Consider the following 18,689-nt stretch of genomic DNA (forward strand, 5'->3'; position numbering starts at 1 on the left):
CAAGGTTGCCCCTCTTCTTTGTGTAGATTTCCCTGTAACACTAAGACGCAGGCATGGAGGGTGCTTATGGGGTCCAAGAAACCACCCTCTTATTTTATAGGTGAGGAATCCTGGACTTCCAGAGGTAAGATTACCCTAACTGGGAGCAGAATGATTCCTAGAGTTAGAGTCAACTCCCCAGATTCATGAGCTCCTTCTCAGCCAGACTTAGTCTTCGAGTCATACCACTGTGTTTGACTATTCACTGACAGGTACTGTGGCCCTTGGATGTGCCTGACCTCACTCACATCATTTGTAAAATGAAGGAAGTAGAATGAAAGTGGTGGCGAAGGACACACGGTTACAGAAGTCACTCTCCTGCCTCCTGGAGGTGCCTGCTGAACCATCTTCCTCCCTTTGCTCCCATGCATTCTCCGAGGGATACAGCATCACACTCTGATCTGTTGATACAAAGATCCTGGACCAAGAGTGTTTAGGTCTTTCCCTCCATCCCACTCTAATCAGTTCACTGGCATGCTGAGTCCTTCACAGTACTTGGTAATAGCTGTTCTAATAACGACATCAATATTTAATGATTGTTTTGTGCAAGAGTTTCTGCTAAGCACCCACGTTATCCCATTAAATACTTTTAGGAGCCAGCAGCAGCATGTAGGGATTGCCGCTGTCCTCCTGTTAACAGAAGAGAAAACTGAGGTTAAGTGATTTGTGCACAATTTCACAGCTCACTAACAGTGGAGTTACATTTGAATTTAGATTTGGCTGGCTCCTGAGCCCCCTCTCTCCATCATCAAGATTTGTGTGACACATTTGATAGATAAGGTTCCAAGGAAAGTCCACGGCGAGCCTGACACCCTGAGGTTGGACCCACACAGCCTAATGCCTCAGCCTTTCTGAACTCAGCTCTGAAGCAGGGTCAGTTGCCAAAAGGACTTGTATTCATCACTTCCATGGGGACTACGGCATATTAAGAGCACATAAAACATGAAGAGAAGGCTTCCCAAGGTGTCCAGCCTCCTGGTCAGGCTGGCTGCTTTCAGTCCTCCAGCTATACCATCAAGGTCACAAAATGGAAAGGCTGCAATTTCCTCTCCACTCTAGCGGCTGCAGCAATACACAGGATGGGTGGAGGAAGGGGTCACTTGTGCATATTCCAATGCCTTGCACAGCAGGGCTGGGATGTGTCACTGGGTGTTCTGTACCTGGAACTGAAATGGCATTTCCATCTTTGGGTTCAGAAACCAACATCAGCATTTGGTACAGCTTGTCATTTGCAGAACATTTGTGCTTTATATTTTGTGCTGGATCTCCTGATTATTTCTCAAATTTCCTGAGCCAAAGTTTATGAGTCTACTTGAAACCAAACGTTGAAGCTTTCAATAATGGTGAGGGGTTTTATCCAGAAAGTCATCAAATTATTTTGGTCCTTGTGCCCTTGGAGGAGCACTGGGCTTGGAGTCAGAATTTGATTACAGACATTAGTCTTCTTATCTGTAAGAGGGGATAACCTTGAATTTCCCTGTAGAATGTGGCTATTGTGTCTATCAAATGAAATGCATGTACACAGGTATTGAAAGAACCAGGTCCTAAACCCATGAAAAATACAGTAAATTATGATAAATTTTACCTAAGTGCTTGAAAAGACTTCACTGTACATCCCTGAAATCTACCTTTTTTTCTGACATCCTATGACAACTGTGACCATTAGCATTTCCCTAGTAACGGATCATGTGTTACTTCATGCTATCTCTGCTGCTATCTGGAAGTCTGATGATCATTTATCATTTTACCCAACAGTGATTTCTAAGCCTAATGTCATCCATGTGAAGCTGAACTTTTAAATTTTTTCATTGTGTATAGTATCACAAGCACTGTGTCTACGTTAAAAATTCCTTCAAGGTGGCAGATGTTCCAAGATTTTTTCGTGGCTTAGAGCAAATGTTAATCAGTAGCATCCATGTCACACATTTATGCTGAACTGCGACAAAGGACACAAGAAAGGAGGTTGGTAGGAGCTAAACCTCCACTATAGACAGAACTATGTAGGATTTATCATGTATTTCATTCAAGAACGTGGTGAGTGTGTGGTGTGTATATGTCTCTAAGTGACACACGCTCAATAAAATGAACAGAATAGCAGTTTTAACTTTGGTGTTTATTATGGAAGAAAAAATTCTCTGGAGCTCTGGTAATATTCTGTGCCATGAATAATCAAGGAGTAGTTTTTGATGAATTCTAGTTATACACCTCAATCTTTATCATCTTCCTTTGAGTGTCAAGTTGAACCACAATGGTACAAATACTCCCATTAGCTAATTTCAGGGGTTTGTCTGAGGGCCATGCTCATTCATTGGCTGTATTTGGTTTAAGGAGTAGATTTTCCATCATCATCATTAATGGCATTTTGATCGGAGCTTGCTATCTATTGTGACATTTGCTCATTGCTGGGCCTAGAGAAAGAAGGACTTTTTCTCACTGCCTTTTCAGCAAATGATCGTGCTTTGGTGAATTTGTTACTGAACCTCTGCTTTTTATGGCCCATGGCAGTAGAGGAGGATTCACAAGTTTCCAGCAAAGGAAAATAAACTCAAGACCAAGTGGTGGGATCCTCTTCTTCCTGCTCCTGCCACCTACCTTGGAGTGATTTCCTGGGTATTGTTAACCTCCCCTCCTCACTTGCTTAGTAGATTGAACTTTTGTTGTTGAACAATTTCACCTCTGCTGCCTATCTTGTATGTAAACCTTTGTAAATTTAGCCTATGTGGCTCCTATATTGATTTAAGGAATTCTGGTTTATTGCCTGTCCTACACAGGAGTAATACTGGGAAAACAAAGAAGGAATATAGACTTGTCTTTTTGCTCCTCTAGCTTTTCCTTTCTGTGTTCTTGTCTTGCTGGGATGAGGAAAAAATACAGGTTTCCTGCGCTCTCCCCAAGAGAGGGTTTTGCTTGCAAAATCTGTGCTCAATTAACCATCACAGAAGCAAGTGGTGACCACTGACATGGGTTCCCAGGAAACCAAGCCCTCTTGGGAGGAAAAGGCAAGTTACATTGTGAGAGAAAGACTGCAACACGGGGAAAGTGCAGAGCAGGGGCAGGGGCTTTGACACACGAGGGATCTTCAAAACTCATGTTATCCAAAAAAAAAAAAAAAAAAACCTGAGGCATCAATTTAAGGAGTTTTATGTTTTTGTTTTTGGACCCAAATGATCATCTTGTCCCCTTTTCCCACGAACCTTTGAAGCACCTTCTGATATACAATGTCTGTGGAGATTTGGTTGCAGGTTACCCAACCATGCCAGGCTCTGCAGATGCTCAAGCCCCTTTACGTACTGCTGCAGTGGCATGTGCTTCAGCTTGTGCAATCCTCCTGTAGACTTCACGTGATCTCCAAGTTACTCATGAAGTTCACAGAATGTAAGCTTTATGTAAATAGTTGGTAACACTATTGTGTAGGGAATAATGACAAGAAAAAAAGCCTCTATATGTTTGCCAAACATTCCATTTTTTGCGGGGTCGGGGGACTATTTGCTATCTGAGGTTTTTTTGAATCCAGGGATGCTGAATACAAAAATACCAGGTTACTGATGTAGTTAGCATAAGGGGTTCACCTAAACGGTAAAGCCAAAATATCTGAAGTAGAATATTTGGCAAGTTCTGGTAGTACTTCACAAATCTCTCTTGGATAAGTCTGGCTCAGTGTGTTAAGCTACTACCTGAAACTTCAGTATCCTGAATCAGAGTTCTGGTTCAAGACTTGGGTTCAGACTGTTCCTCTTCTGATCTAGCCCCATCTTATTGTGCCAGGGAAAGCAGTGAAAGATGGTCCAAGTGCTGGCATGCCTGCCACCCACGTGGAAGACCCAGATGGAATTCCAGGCTTCTCAGATTAGCCTGGTCCAACCTTAGCCACTGTGGCCATTTGGGGAAGTGAACCAACAAACGGAAGACCTTCCACAATCATATGCACTATTTCCTGTAATTTTGCCTTTCAAAGAAATAAACAAATCTTTAAAATACAGAGCTGAGGGGGACTGAAAAAAAAAAGGAAGACTGAGGAAGCAGTGAAGTGGATCTGGTCTTAATTTTTTAATGTGTTATTTTATATTGAAAATAAGAATGGAAAAATAATTGGCATAATCTAACAAAGAAAAAGTATTACTAGTCCCAGGAATTAGCAAGTGTTACTGCTTTGAGACATTTGCTGGAGATTTTTACTGATGAAGTAAGGCAGTGCAGAGAAAGTTTAAAGTCCCTTTGTTCTGGGCTCATCTCTCTTTCTCAGAGTCTGTTCCTGTTTTGAATTTGGAAGTGAGTCCTTCCAATTCTTAGATTTCACACTTATTAGGCCTGATATTGAAGATGAGAAAGTGACCAATTTTTTTCAGAGACATTGAGTTAGACAGAGGTAGCCAGTGATGGAAATCCTGACTCCTGCCTTGTGCTTAGTGAAGCAAGTGTCATGGATTATGGGTGTAGATCCAGGACTCTCAAAGTGGAAGCAGATTTAAATGCCTTGGAGGTCTCACTAGTTAAATGGCAACTATTTAATCACTAACGGGCCCTGGAAGCAGGGACAGGGGCATAAGGAAGGAAACAGGAAACCAGAAATAATGTGGTTGCCTCAGGAGCACCCTTGGCACTTACGTAAGACATGGAGAGAAGTGACCTTCCAAGGTTAACAGAGCTGTGCAGGCAGCGAGTCAGAACTCATAACTGCAGAAGCAGATAGAACAACAACAGAAAGATGTGCTTAAAGCTGTGATCAGAGCGAGAGGAAGATCAAAGAAGATCCAGGGCCCTCTTCTTGGGACAGCTGGTGAAATGTTAATGGGCAACAGAGAAAAACCAGATCTTCTCAATTTCTATTTTGGTACTCATTTTCTTGGTTAGTGGGGATATGTGGGCACCTCAAAACTTTTGTAGAAAGGTAGAATTAAAATACACTTATCTTTGAGTAGACATTAAAAAAAAATAATTGCAAAAGGAGAGCTTTCAGAGGGCTCATGAAAAAGCTCAATATGATAACTTGAAATCCATTCATAGTTTTTCATGATACACATTTTTTTGTGAACATGTTGAAGACCTTTAGTACACATGGGTTTCAAAATACTTTTTCACCAAAACAAACTATTTTATTTTATTTTTGAAAATTATTTTACTTTTATTGAGAAGGCAGATTTACAGAGAGTAGGAGAGACAGAAAGATTTACCATCCACTGGTTCACTCCCAAAGTGGCTGCAACGACCAAGGCTGAACTGATCCACAGCCAGGAGCCAGGAGCTTCCTCTGGATCTCCCATGTGGGTGCAGGGTCCTAAGGCTTTGGGCCATCTTCCTCTGCTTTCCCAGACCACAACTAGGGAGCTGGATGGGAGGTAGAGCATCCAGGACCTGAACTGTTGTCCATATGGGACCCCAGCAGTTGCAAGGCAAGGACTTAGCCAGTAGGCTATAGTGCTGGGCTCTTGCACACCTTTGTATAAGATTTGTTTACATGTTTTATTTCTGTCCATCTGTGGGGAATCATTCCTACCTTTGCACTCCTTTCTGGAACATTCTTCAGAAATCTTTTACCAGTCCCTTCAGATTTTAGGTAGGAGAGCTCGGTTGCCTGGATTGGCAAGGTCCAGAGAGAGGAGGCAACCTGTGCAAGAGGACACAGCTGGTAATGGCTCCACTGGGGTGAAAGCCAGTGTGCTGACTCACCTCCCTGAGTTCTGCTGACTCTCTGCCTGTCCTGTCTCACTTGTACTGTTAATTTGAGTCAACATATCTTTTATCTCCCCTAATACGTGTGCATTCACTTCACGTTGACTGTACATTTAATGTGTTCCAGGCACCACAGTAGGTGCTTTGTGGAATGAAGATGATTAAAATCTGGTTCTTGGGTTGAACGAGCTTCTAAGGTCATGAGGGACACAGCCATGACCTGTTCACAGTGGGAGACTTGATGAGAAGAGGCAGAGTGTCGTGGGAGCCTGGTGGCAGGGGGGCACTGTGACCTGGAGGAACCCCAGGTCCTCTCCCAGGTGGCATGTGCTTTCCAAACGCAGGGAGAACATGGTGCACAACTTTGTGTTCTTCCCAGAGTTTGGTGCCATGGACTTGAAACCAGCAAAACAGCACAATCATCCACAATGATCCACAACCTCAGGAGATCTTATTTCGAAATTATAGAGTAGGAGCCCAACTTGCTCTTGATCCCTGCTCTGAAGGATCCCAGAGACTGGGACATTTCATTCTCTTTCCTTCCTTTCTCTTTTCTTTCTCAAGCCACTCAGTTCTCCAGGGCTTCTCTTCAAAGATTTAATAAGATTAGAAATTCACTTTTGAGTCAGGATGCGTCACTCATTGGGAAATCAGAAGCCAGTGAATCACACCAGGAAGCCATGAGTTTCTACTGCTTGCATTGACTTTGGGATTGGCCGTCACTCAGGGTTGCCTGCGGGAAGAGGAGGAGAAGGAAGTTACTGGGTGCAAGCCCAGCCTCCTGGGGCCCTCTCTCTGAGGCACCGCGGAAGCATCCGCAGTCCCGTCAAGAAATAGAATCCAGGACATGGATGTTAGGAACACATTCTTTCCCACTGATCCTTGCTCCCTGGGGTGCAGGCCTGTGGGGCAGTTTGGAACTGAGACAGCTGCCTGGGTGTCTGGACTGGCAAGGGCTGAGATTCAGCCTGGGGATATATAATGCTCCAGGGTCCAGTGGTGATCACCAGGACACAGGGGCAGTCCACTGTATTCTTTGTCCCCAGTGCCAGCCATTCTGGGAAGCAGCTGCATCAGGTGCATGGTCAAAAGCAGGTGCAGGGGAGTGGAAATGATAGCGCCATCACACATGCTAAGTTTTAAAAGTTAACTTCATTCTTCTTTTATTATGGTAACCTAAGTCCAAGTGCACAAATCCAATTATCAAAGGCTAATGGACTTCGTAGCTGATAGGTGGCTGGGATTTGAAATCTCTGCAGCTCTTTTCATCTCAGAGATGTCGAATTCCATGTGTTCTGGGAAAGTACATTTATCACGTGTTCTTTGTCATTAAGTTGTCATCCTCATGGACTAGCTGTGTGAGCCTTACTCTTACCTTCTCAAAGTGTCGTAGCTTCAGTTGGGAAGTGGGTATAATATTTTCTACCACTCCAATCTGCCTTAAAGACTAAACAAAACTGTATTTGTGAAACAGAATTTCTCCCCTACTTTCATGTCTCCAACACTTTGCAGAAGTATTGGTGTAGATGAATCTGCACCCTGAAGCTGGTTTTACCCAACAGTGAAACTGCCCGTGCAGAAAGAATTAAGACCGTCTTGCCCTACCCCAGACAAAAATGTTACCTCCCAACCCCATGACCGTGCTTGCGATAATGTCTGCTGGGGTGCCCTTGTCATTGCTACCATCATATATTCTTGTTCTATGCATGTCAGTCATGAAAATCTTAGTATGAATCAACTTTCAAATCAGAGCCCCTCAATGTTGAAAATTATTTTGTCTAATTCCTACCCCTTAACAAAGTTATCCTGATAACTCCTCTTGGAGTCATCCAGAATTCTTCTGAATTATGCAAATACCACTTCATAAAGCAGCCTATGCCACTGTGAAACAGCTGAGGTTGATTAGGCCATAGTTTTCTAAGTTTCAAAATTTATTTGAGATGGAGAAATGAGGGAAGAAGTTCTTTCATCTTTTAGGTCACTCCCTAAATGCTTAAAACTGTTATGGTCAGGACGGGCCAAAGCCCATCTAGGAACATAGTAAGCGTGGTCCCCCATATGATGGCAGGAACCAGGTCACTTGGGCCACCACTGCTGCCTTCCAGGGTCTGCACTGGCAGACCAATTCAAAGTGGGATGTGGGTGTCTTAACTGTCAGTCTGAATATCTGCTCCCCATACTTTCTTTTTTAAGTAGAAGGATGTCAACCACCTTCTCAAAACTTTTCTTTGTTGAATTCAGTTTTAGGAAATAGAACAAAGAGCTAAATCAGCTCCCTGATTTGATGGCATTTTAAATACTTGGAGGTAGGAAGCTACTACTCTTTTTCAGTCTGAATAACAAGGTTGAGTTGATGTTTTTCACATGATAGAGCCTCCAGCTTGTTCAGATCCGTTATAATCCAGGTTGCTCCTCTCTTAGGGTGCCCCATTTTCCAGTGTTCTCCAAATGTGGCCCCTGAAATAATCTGAGAGTTTACAAGATAGAAGGTTGTAATCTGCCTTGGCCTTGATTTAGAGGTGGTAGTTTTGTAGCTTCAGCTTCTTCTTCTCCTTCTTTCTTCTCCTCCTCCTTCTTCTTCCGTTCCTTCTCCTTCTTCCTTTTCCTCTTCTTCTTCTTTCTCTAACTCCTTCTTTCAATCAGTTTAATGCTTAATATTCAGCATTTAACAAATAAAAATCTCAACATTTCTATAGGAGCTGCTACTAAGTTGGGCAAGTCTAGGATGCAACTATTATGTTAGTTAACATTCTAATGTAAACGTAGGTAACTTTGTCCTTAGAAATATCTCTTGTTTCATTGTTCTTTGTCAATCTAACCTGCTATAAGTAGTTTTTCCCATATTTCTGTCATCTGAATAAGCAATTATAATGATAGAGCCCTTAGGCCCCAAACCAAAGGCTTTTCTCTAACTGACACATTTCTATCACACCTGAGTAAGGTTGCTGAACTGCAAAATCATTCAATTGTTCTCTCACTGAGACGGCAATCTTGAGAATGGCCAAACCTGACTATGTCTATAGTCATCCATTTAAGAAGTGAAAGTTCATTTTTAATTATCTGGGTGGGGTTCTTAATTTGCATATGCTTGGCAGACTACGTTGGTTAACTGGGTGAGGTTTCTGGATGTGTACAATGCCACCTACTTAGGTAGAGTGATACCCAAGTTACTGCTCTGGCTCAGAAGCAAGCCACTCATTTACTGGGTATTCAGAACATTGGGAAACACACACGTGAAGTTTCTGACTTGCCTTGATGTCTCAGTCAGGCTCACTAGACTGAAATTCAAAGAAAAGTTTTGAGAAGGTGGTTGACATCCTTCTACTTAAAAAAGTATGGTGGCAGAATTCCTGGCCCACCCAATGACCAGGCTATTCAATCTTTCAGTTTTTTTCTTTGCTTTTACTTTGGCTCAAAACCTAGAAAGAACATCAGCAATTGCATGAGTGGTTTCTGCTATTGCAAAAAACTGCTGTGGAAATCAACAGCTGGGGACTTGCCTTTCCTAGCACTAGGATCCCATCTAGGCATCAGTTGTTGTCCTGCCTGCTCCACTTCCATCCAGCTTCCAAGAGCTTGTGGCCTGGGAAAGCAGTTGAGGATGGCCCAAGGGCTTGGGACCCAGTACCCACGTGAGAAATCCAGAAGAATCTCCCCCCTGGCTCCTGGTTTCTGGCTTCGGATTGGTTCAGTTCCAGTTGTTGTGACCACATGGGGAGTGAACCAGCAGACGGAAGATCTTGCCCTGTCTCTCCTCTCTGTAAATCTGCCTTTTGAATAAAAAAAATAATAAATTAAAAAAAAAAAGAAAATCAAGAACTTGGTGACTGAGAAATTAGAAAGTCTTCTGATTGGGAGGAAATCTAAACTTGTTGAGAAAAGCAAACCAGGGAGTGTGACCTGGAATCAGGACCAGGCCAGAGGTAGGAGGAACTTATGTGTGAGACTGTGTTCCTCAAACCACGGGCCATAGACAGTGAGTGATTTTTCTCCTTTAACTGGCAAGCATTTTTATAGGTGATTATCTGGAATTGTGACCACTCTCCAGTTTGGATTCAAATGTTTGGGGTTCTCCAATACACTGGAAAGGTCAATCAGAATGTTCTGAACCACCTTTAGGCTTGTTTTTCAAATTATAAAGGATGTAGAAGGTAATAGATTTGAATAAATATATATTTTCACATAATTTGGAAAGACCAAAGTGGAACCTTCTTGTTTAAAACAGTGCATGGCCTGTTTTAAATTACATGGCCTGTTTTAAATTCAATAATTCAGCTTATCAAAAAAATACCAAAACTGTATATTTGGGACCGTTGTGGTGGTGCAGCACACTAATCCTTGGGCATTCCATAGAGGTACCAATTCATATCCCAGCTGCTCTGTTTCTGACCCAGCTTTCTGCTTATGGTCTGGAAAAACAGTAGAGGATTGTCTAAATGCTTGGGACTCTTCACTAGTGTGGGAGACCCAGAGGAAGCTCTTGGCTCCTAGCTTCAGCTCAGCTCAGCTCTGGCTTTTGCAGCCATTTGGGAAGGTGAGCCAGTAAATAGAGGACCCTCTGTCTGTCTCTCCTTCTCTTTATGAAATAGAAATAGAAACCCATATCACTAAAAAGGTACAAATGATGGATAACCCAATACCTGAATCCAAGAAGAATCTCCAACCTCGAGGGAGACTGAACAAAATTGAGAAATAAATGCTGTAGAAATGTTCCTTCACAGCCTCAGTCAGGTTTCACTTAACTCACAGAACAGAACACCTTAAGGGAAAAACATCACTTCATAATCCCTTGATGTCGGCTTCATGGATCAGAGGCTGAGGATTTACAGAAGTGAGAAAACAGGGGAACATTCCTTTAGGGCATGAGGTAGAGCATTTTGAGGTTTCCTGAAAACTGCTCTTTGTACAATCTGTCATCTTTATTCCTAGGAAGAACAATGTAACCTCAGTAGTTTTGAAAATAAAGCCAATGCATTGAGTGAAACTGCTAGACCCCTAGAAAATAGTCTCAATGACAAAATGACAGGAACTAGAGAGGGAAATAAGGGAAGAACGGATGAAACCAGTGCTAGAAAATTGTATTATAACCAGTGTAGTTCTCCTGAGTATAGGAGGTAGAGTCAGAGAGAAAAATAATATTGATGACCATACATGAAGGAAATACAGCGAGTTTTCTTGAATTTTGTTCAGAGTATTAGAGATCCCAACAAAGAATTTATGGGAAAATGCCATTGAGCTAAATTAGATAAAAGTTGCTCAGGAATAGTAACAACTTCTTTCATGTCTATGAACCTCCCCATTATCTGTAGAAGTAGGGAGAGGAGTACCCATCAGCCTAGGAGCCAGAGTGGAGCCAGCAATGACATGCATACCTTATTGCATGTAAATATTCAGAGTATGTTGATCCTGCAATATAGGATGGATAAGGAGGAAACATTTTCATGAAATGCCACATAGAAAAGTTAATGTTATTGTGAAAATTCAGACAAAATAATTTGCATTTTTCAGTGACCATGCAGAGTGAAGAAATTCTCTGACTTTAGACTACTTAATGATGTTGAAAACTGAATTTAAGTAGCTCGTATTGAAACACTTTACAGAGCAGGTTGGAAAGTAAAACAAGTCTTCAAAGCCTGAAAGTGACCAAAAAAAAAAAAAAAAAAAAAAAAAAAAAGAGTTAGGACTCATTCATCAAAGGGCAAAGTGGATGCCTGATGGCCTAGAGCTTAGGCTGACATTGGACACAAGACAAAGTCCACACAAGGTGAGAGGTTAGTCAGCTCGGAAAACCTACAGAAAGCAAATCTACCTGAAAGGCAACATCCTCCAGGACAAACGAGGGGAAAACCCATATTGCAGGCACAGACGGTGGAAATCCTTGCTTGTCACCAGTTGGCTAGCTCTCCAGCAAGAATTTCCAAGTCCAAGCTTACCCTCACAGATATTAGGACCAAAATCACACCAGCACTAGCTCAGAAAACAGCTTTAAAGTCAATTAATTTAAAGATGTCTCAAAATTGGTGATTCTAAAGGTAACCCGCAAAATACTAGAAATTGTAATAATTTAAAAATAATACATAAAAGAATAATAAAAAATGCAAAATTAAATTAATTTAAAAGGAGGTAAAAATTAAATGAGCATAGAACAGGCATGACAGTATAATGGGTTGAGCTATTACCTGTGACACCTGATCCCCCATGGGACAGATTCAAGTCCTAGATACTCCACTTCCAATATAACTCCCTGTTGATGTGCTTTGAAAAGCAGTGGAAAAGTTCTTGGACCCCATTGCCACCCATATGGGAGACTAGCATAGAGTTCCTAGCTATTCTGGCCCAGTCTCCGTCAATCAACAGATGAAAGATATCTCTCTCTCTCTCCATCTTCGTTCCTTTAACTTCCAAACAAGTAAAAATAAAATCACTTTTTAAAAAAGAACACAGGGAAAGGGAAACAACTGAAAGTATGAAATACAAAATTTTAAATGATTAAGCATATATTCTAACTCATAACAAATGTTAGTGGAGTAAATTCTAGTGAGAAGTAAAAAGTTACATTTCAGGAGATACCAAAAGCAAAATCTTTTTTTGTTTTGTTTTGTTTTTATTGGAAAGGCAGATTTACAGAAAGAAGGAGAGACAGATAGATTTTCTATCTGTTGGTTCACTCCCACATGGTCATACAGCTGGAGTTGAGCTGATCTGAAGTTAGGAGTGCAGGGTCCCAAGGCTTTGGGCCGTCCTTGACTGCTTTCCCAGGCCACAGTAGAGAGCTAGATGGGAAGTGAAGCGTCTAGGACCTGAACTGGCACCCATATGGGATTCCAGTGCTTACAAGGTGAGGATTTAATCACTGAGTCATCATACTGGGCCCCCCAAATATTTTTATATATGGTTAACAAAAGATATGTTACAATTCAAGGGAGTGGATGTTCAACCCAGAAGTTAAGATGTTGCTTAAGTTGTTTGTACTCTACATTGGAGTAGCTGCTTTTGGTACCAGGTTCCAGCTCCTGACTAGATTCCTGTTGGTACAGAGCATGGAAGGCAGTCATAATGACTCAAGTAGTTGAATTTCTGCTATCCACATGGGAGACGCGAACCGCATTCCCGACTATCACTACAGCCTCGTCCAGCTGTGACCATTGCAGCCATATAGAAAGTAAAGAACTCTCTACCTCTTTTTTTGCTCTTTATCTCCATTAAATGAATAAAACAAGCAAGCAAACAAATCTAACGACATAGAAAACTTAGAAAAGAATGAAGAACTATTAACTGACAATGAAAATCAAAGGTAACAGTAATGATGTCACAGCTTTAAAGGAAAAACATTGTTTAAGGCAAATAGGATAGGACATGCTGGGTTTTATTTTAGATTAATATTCATCTAGTAACTACATAAACTTTATTTTACTTTCTTCATATTTTTACCATATTTCCATATTTATTTTTTTAAACTGTTTTTTTAAGAGTCAGATGGGGAGAGAAAGAGGGAGAGGGAGAGAATGCCTGTCTTTCAAGCGCATACGACAGCTGGGGTCCACTGAAGCTGGGAACTGGAAGACCAGTCTAGGTCTTCCATGTAGGTGCCAGGAAGCCAACCTCCTGAACCATCATCTGCTTCCTAGCAGAGTCTACATCACCAGTAAGTTGGAATCAAGAGCCAAAGCTGAGAACTGAATCAAGATATTCAGATGTGAGACATGGATCCCTTAATTCAAGTCTTAACCACCAAATCAAACACTCTTGGTGATAGTAGAATATTGTAGTACATATCCTATCTGTAATTGTTAGCAAAGCCAAAAAAATAATCAAGAATATGGAGTATTTGAACGACAAAATTGGCATCCAAGAAATAGATAATATGTGAGGAGGTATTCCAAAAGTTTATGAAAAACGTGTTGTGAAATCAAAAAGACAAAACCAAACCCATGGCTTTTAAAGCTTTTGATCCAAATATAACTTGTCTTTAAACTTTCCAAGAACTTTTTGAAGTACCCTAGTATATTCATTTTAAATGTGCACAGACTATTTAAAAGTATGATTATATACATTACTTCCTAAATCAAGACTTAAGAAAATTAAAATGATTAAATCCTACAAAACATAATCTCTGCACACATAGTAATCAAAAATCAGTAATAGAAATACATTTTTCCCTCAAATTGAATTTTTAAAAAATATTTTATTATATTTTTGACAATTTTTACATAGTTAATTAGGGTGAAAAGGTTCAAGGGCTGTAGAGAAGTGGGTAAGAGTATTATTTCCATATTGTTTCCTTCGTATTTAAAGGGGGGTATTAAGGGAGAAGGCCCACCCAACTTCCCACCCTCCCCAGGTCCCGGATGTAGGGCATGCTCCGAGGTTCTTGCTCAAGTGGTTTTGATAGTTCACCAATTATGAATCGCTGCCAGTCTTGCCACTCCAAGCACTATGAGGTCTTTGAAGAATCCACTGGTTGACATACTCCATCATAGAGTCTCTGTTTGCACATATTTCGCTGCCAACATATAGCTGAGGTGGTTGATTGACCCGTTTTGTCTTCTGTATTTTGTTGGTTAGGGTTCTGAATCCAGCATTTCGATTGGGGAGATCTCCAAAGAAACCAGATTCTTGCTTGTACTAGCAAGTACAGGGCCCAGCACAGTCCATCACCCCATCAGCTAGTGGTTGCAATCGCTGGGTTGACTCTGTTTTCAGCCCCGACTTCCACTGGAACCAATGGTTCTGCCCAGCACATACTCGGCCCTCGCATAAACCAGTAGGAGCTACAGCCTAGTTGGAGCGACCCACAATAACCCCCACCTGGCCCGCCCCCTACCCTGGTTTGCCAGTATGTGTAGCAGTAGTCCAGTCTGTCCCACGCCCCATTCGGCTCTCGTACATGTCAATGGGTATCAAAACTTTGTTCCATCTAACCAGCTCCACTATGCAGCCCACACAGATGCTTTTGGGTGTCTGTCTAGCCACCCCAGCCCCTGTCCTAGTTTTCATGCCCTCCCGTGAAAGTGGGAAGAGGGAGGAGCCCACTATTTCCCTTCTAGGCCTCTCCCACTCCAGGATTATGCACTCTTCAGGTAGTTCTGTGGTTTGACTTGACAGAAATAGACCCCAGTGCCAGCTTCTGCCAGCTGATGCTGTGGCTAAGCCCAAACAACCCTCACCCACTCTAATTTTGTTTGCACCAGTAGGAATAATCTGCCCAGCCTGGTTTTTCCCTTATCTAGTCCACATGAGGCACACAGGTGTTGTAGCCCTGCTTAGTCTGGTCTGCCTCCATCCCAGCTCACACTCTCCAGTGGGAGTAGCTATCCAGCAAGGGAACCCCCCCCATATTCCCCCTGCTGGCTCTGTCCCCTCCCTTCCTGGTTCTCACGCGTGCTGGTTGGGCGCTGCAGTCACATCTGGTACAGCTGACTTCACCTTGACATTCCATGTTGTGCACCAGTTTTTGTTGCAACCGAACCCGGCTCGCCCACACTGTTCTGGTGCTTGGATTTGCCAGTGGACGACGTGAACTGATTCAGCCTGGTCTGCCCCCAACCCATGCCAAGCGTATGCCAGTGGGTAACTTTCCATGGCCTGTTATGGGCTATCATGTTTCCTATCATGTTTCTTGCGCTTACCTGCTGGGTCTGTGTCCTGCCAGAGGAGTTGCCCAGGCTCCTCCATCAGAACCTCTCCCAATGCCAGATTTTGCGCATCCCAGTGGGTCAATGGGCCAGCCCTACTCAGTTCACCTCCTGTCCTAGCAAGAACAATGGCTTTTCCTGACTAGCCTTCAACCAAAACTGGTCCTTGCTGTTGGATGTTTCAGCCCAGTCACGGCTCATCCATATCCACATATGGTTCACACATGACTCAGTAGGGGTTGAGACCTTGCCTAGTCCATCCCACATCTACCCTGGTCCTCCGGGACACCAGAGGGTGTTGGAGTCTGACCCGGCTCGGTGCATCCAATCCCAGTCCACAATTGTGCCAATGGAGACTACAACTGTTTCCTGATCAGAACACAGCCCCCATTCCAACCCACGTGCCCCTTGGTGGGAACCTCAACCCAGCTAGGGTTGTCCCCTTGGCTCCCCAACTGGGCCTGTTCCCAGCCATAGATCACACACATGCCAGTGGTTGCTCTGACTCAGCTTGGCAGAGCCCCTCACCTGTCCCTACCTCTGCCTTAGACACTGTGGCTTAGCGTTCCTAGCTCACGCAGACTAGTAGGTACATGAGCCTAGCTCGGCATGACCTGTGCTCCATCCTGGTCTCTAGTTTCGCTTGTGAGCTAAGGTTTGCTCAGTCCTGTCTGGTCCACCCTGATCCATTACCAATTGACACATTAGCCAGCTGTTGGAGCTACTTTGCCCAGCTCATCCGACCCCCAGGTCTGGACCACATGTTCACCAGAGGAAGCTATGACTCGCCAAGGGAGTTTTCCAAATTCCTCCACTTAATCCACTCCCAGACCCAGTTCTCATACATGCCATTGGGTTTAGGCCAAGTTCCGGTGAGGTCTGGCCTTCCATTTGGCCTTGCATGAGCTGGTGAACGTTGCAGCCCGGCCCACCCCACACCCTATTCAGGATGCACACTTGGGTGCTGCTGTCTTGACCAGTCCAGACTGTTGTGGGTTCCTTTACCTGTGATTGATGGCAGGCTCCTTGGTCATACCTAGCTTAGTCCATCACCACCCCAACTTTTGAGCCAACCAGTGGGGCTAGAATTTCCACAGGGTTTGGCCCACACAGCCCCCACAGAGTCTACCCCCAGATAAGGTTCTCGAGTTCTAGTTAATGTAATGGCCCTGCTTAATGTGACCCTTCTCCTGATCCATCATCATGTCAGGTAACAGGATATGATTCTGATGGACAAGCCCCGAGCCATAGCTTTTGCAGGACTGGTATTCGGAGGTCAGCATTGTTCAGTGATTACAGGTTCTACAAAGGAAGAATTACTGTCTTTAGGATTAATTCACCTCCTAGAAGCATAGTGGGTTTAACCTGGAGCTACCCAAGCAGCGATTCAAAGGACCAAAACCCCAGAGGTCCAGGCCAGGCAGCAGACAGAGCCTGGCGCCACATGGTGCACTGGCTGCCCGGGGACAGCTCACCATGTGCACATGTTGGCCATTGTCTGAGATCCAGGCATGAGACTCCCCATCCTGAGACTCACCAGCAGCCAGGAGGCTGCAGGAAGTTTAAACTTCCGGGGCCAAGGTTGCGCCCCTTCCCAATTCCCATTCACCATCCAATGAGGGTGGTGGGTGGGTCCCAGACCTACCCAGTCACGGAGACCTCCTCCCTCGGTGTACTCACCCCGAAGGGAGCAGCCCCCAGAGCCCAGGCAGGCCCAGGGACAGCTCACCATGTGCACAAATGTCCTGAGACCCACACAAATTGAAATTCTTTTAAGGTTTATTTTTTTATGGGAAAGGTAGATAAGCAGAGAGAAGGAGAGACAGAGAGAAAGATCTTCCATGCACTGGTTCACACCCAAGTGGCCACACGGCCAAAGGTGTGCCAATTCAATGCCAGGAGCCAGGAAACTCTTCTGGGTCTCTCATGTGAGTGCAGGGTCCCAAGGCTTTAGGCCATCCTTGACTGTTTTCCCAAGCCACAACAGGCAGGGAGCTGGATGGGAAGTGGAGCAGTTGGAATTAGAACCAGCACCCATATGGGATCCCGGAGCATGCAAGGCAAGGATTTAGGTACCAGGCTACTGCACCAGGCTCCCTCAAACTGAAATTTTAAGAATGACCCATGGGACAGAGAAAAGGACATCAGAAGAAGTTTATAGTTATTTGGGCCTGAATAACATTGGAATCATACACTTACAGGAAATAAGCTTGTGTGATCGGGGAAATTTATGTGAAGTAGGTGGTGGTGGTGGTGGCAGCAGTTTTGATGTCTTCTTCAACATCCACTTAATAGGTAAGACAGAGGGACCAGAGGGTAACACTGAACACTAACGGACACCAGCCTCAACTAGATGAGGTCATAAGCTATCTGCTTGAATCCTGAAGTACAATTACAAGTACATGCACCTGTAATCCTAAGGTAAGCATGGTATCAGCGGCTGAGAAAGATGAGTGAGTTCTGAAAGGGATGGTAGCAAAACTTTCAACACTAACTAGAGAGGACACTCTTTCAAGACAATTTCTCCTCTCATTGTGAGAAGAAATTCCTGGAAATGTAAACAAAAGTGAAGACACAGGAAAGAGAAAACCTGGACAATAATGGGGGGAGACAAACTAATCCAGGTATTCTCTGAGATCAACACAAAAATCAAACAAGAGAAAGTTCTATGAAGTTAGAAAAATCTACTCTGAATAACAACTCCTGAAAATGAGCAACAGAAATATTTTGAGATCCAATTTTATGTAGGGTTTTGAAGAAGTTTATGGACAATGTGTATTCTGAAAAACTTCATAATTTGAAGTCTTTTGATCAAAATAAACTGATCTTATAATTCCATTTTTCTGTGAGCCTTTTGAAGATCCTTTGTATATCACAAGAATGTGCAAGATGAAATTTATCAGATTAAAATTCAATGAATGTTATTACAAAGTAACATATATTAAGAAATAACAAACCTACTGATATTTCATGCATGCATGACATTTCTCATGGAAACAAGTTAAAATTTAACCTATTATTTCAGAATGATCTAATGTAACAAATGACATTCCCAGATTTTGATAGCTGTGCTATGGTTTTGAAAGAGAGTAAGGGAATACAAATGAATGTGGTTAAGTACCCTGGGAGCGTCAGGCTGGAACTTATTTCCAAATGGTTCAGAAACAGAAATATTTTTTTGTGTAGCAGATGGAACTTTTCCATAAGTTTGACATTGTTTAAGGAGGAAAAAGAATTTGTGTTAAAATGAGAAATGTGATAATACCTCAAAAAGTTTGTGAAATAGACTTAACTTTAATTTTGTGCAAAAAAGTAAAATTTGTGTATAGTTTATTTATAATACAC

At 42.9% G+C, this 18,689-nt stretch overlaps 1 long non-coding RNA gene across 1 annotated transcript in view; it reads left to right on the forward strand.

The window, feature by feature from the left end:
• The window catches only part of LOC131479495 (uncharacterized), a 120,408-nt gene extending 102,653 nt beyond the window's left edge, over nt 1-17,755 (forward strand). The window contains exon 3 of the long non-coding RNA XR_009244901.1: nt 17,645-17,755. This is a non-coding gene — a long non-coding RNA (uncharacterized LOC131479495). The remainder of the gene's footprint in view (nt 1-17,644) is intronic.
• The last annotated feature ends 934 nt before the right edge of the window (nt 17,756-18,689 follow it).

The sequence above is a fragment of the Ochotona princeps genome, chromosome 2 (genome assembly GCF_030435755.1).
Source record: "Ochotona princeps isolate mOchPri1 chromosome 2, mOchPri1.hap1, whole genome shotgun sequence".
NCBI lineage: Eukaryota > Metazoa > Chordata > Mammalia > Lagomorpha > Ochotonidae > Ochotona > Ochotona princeps.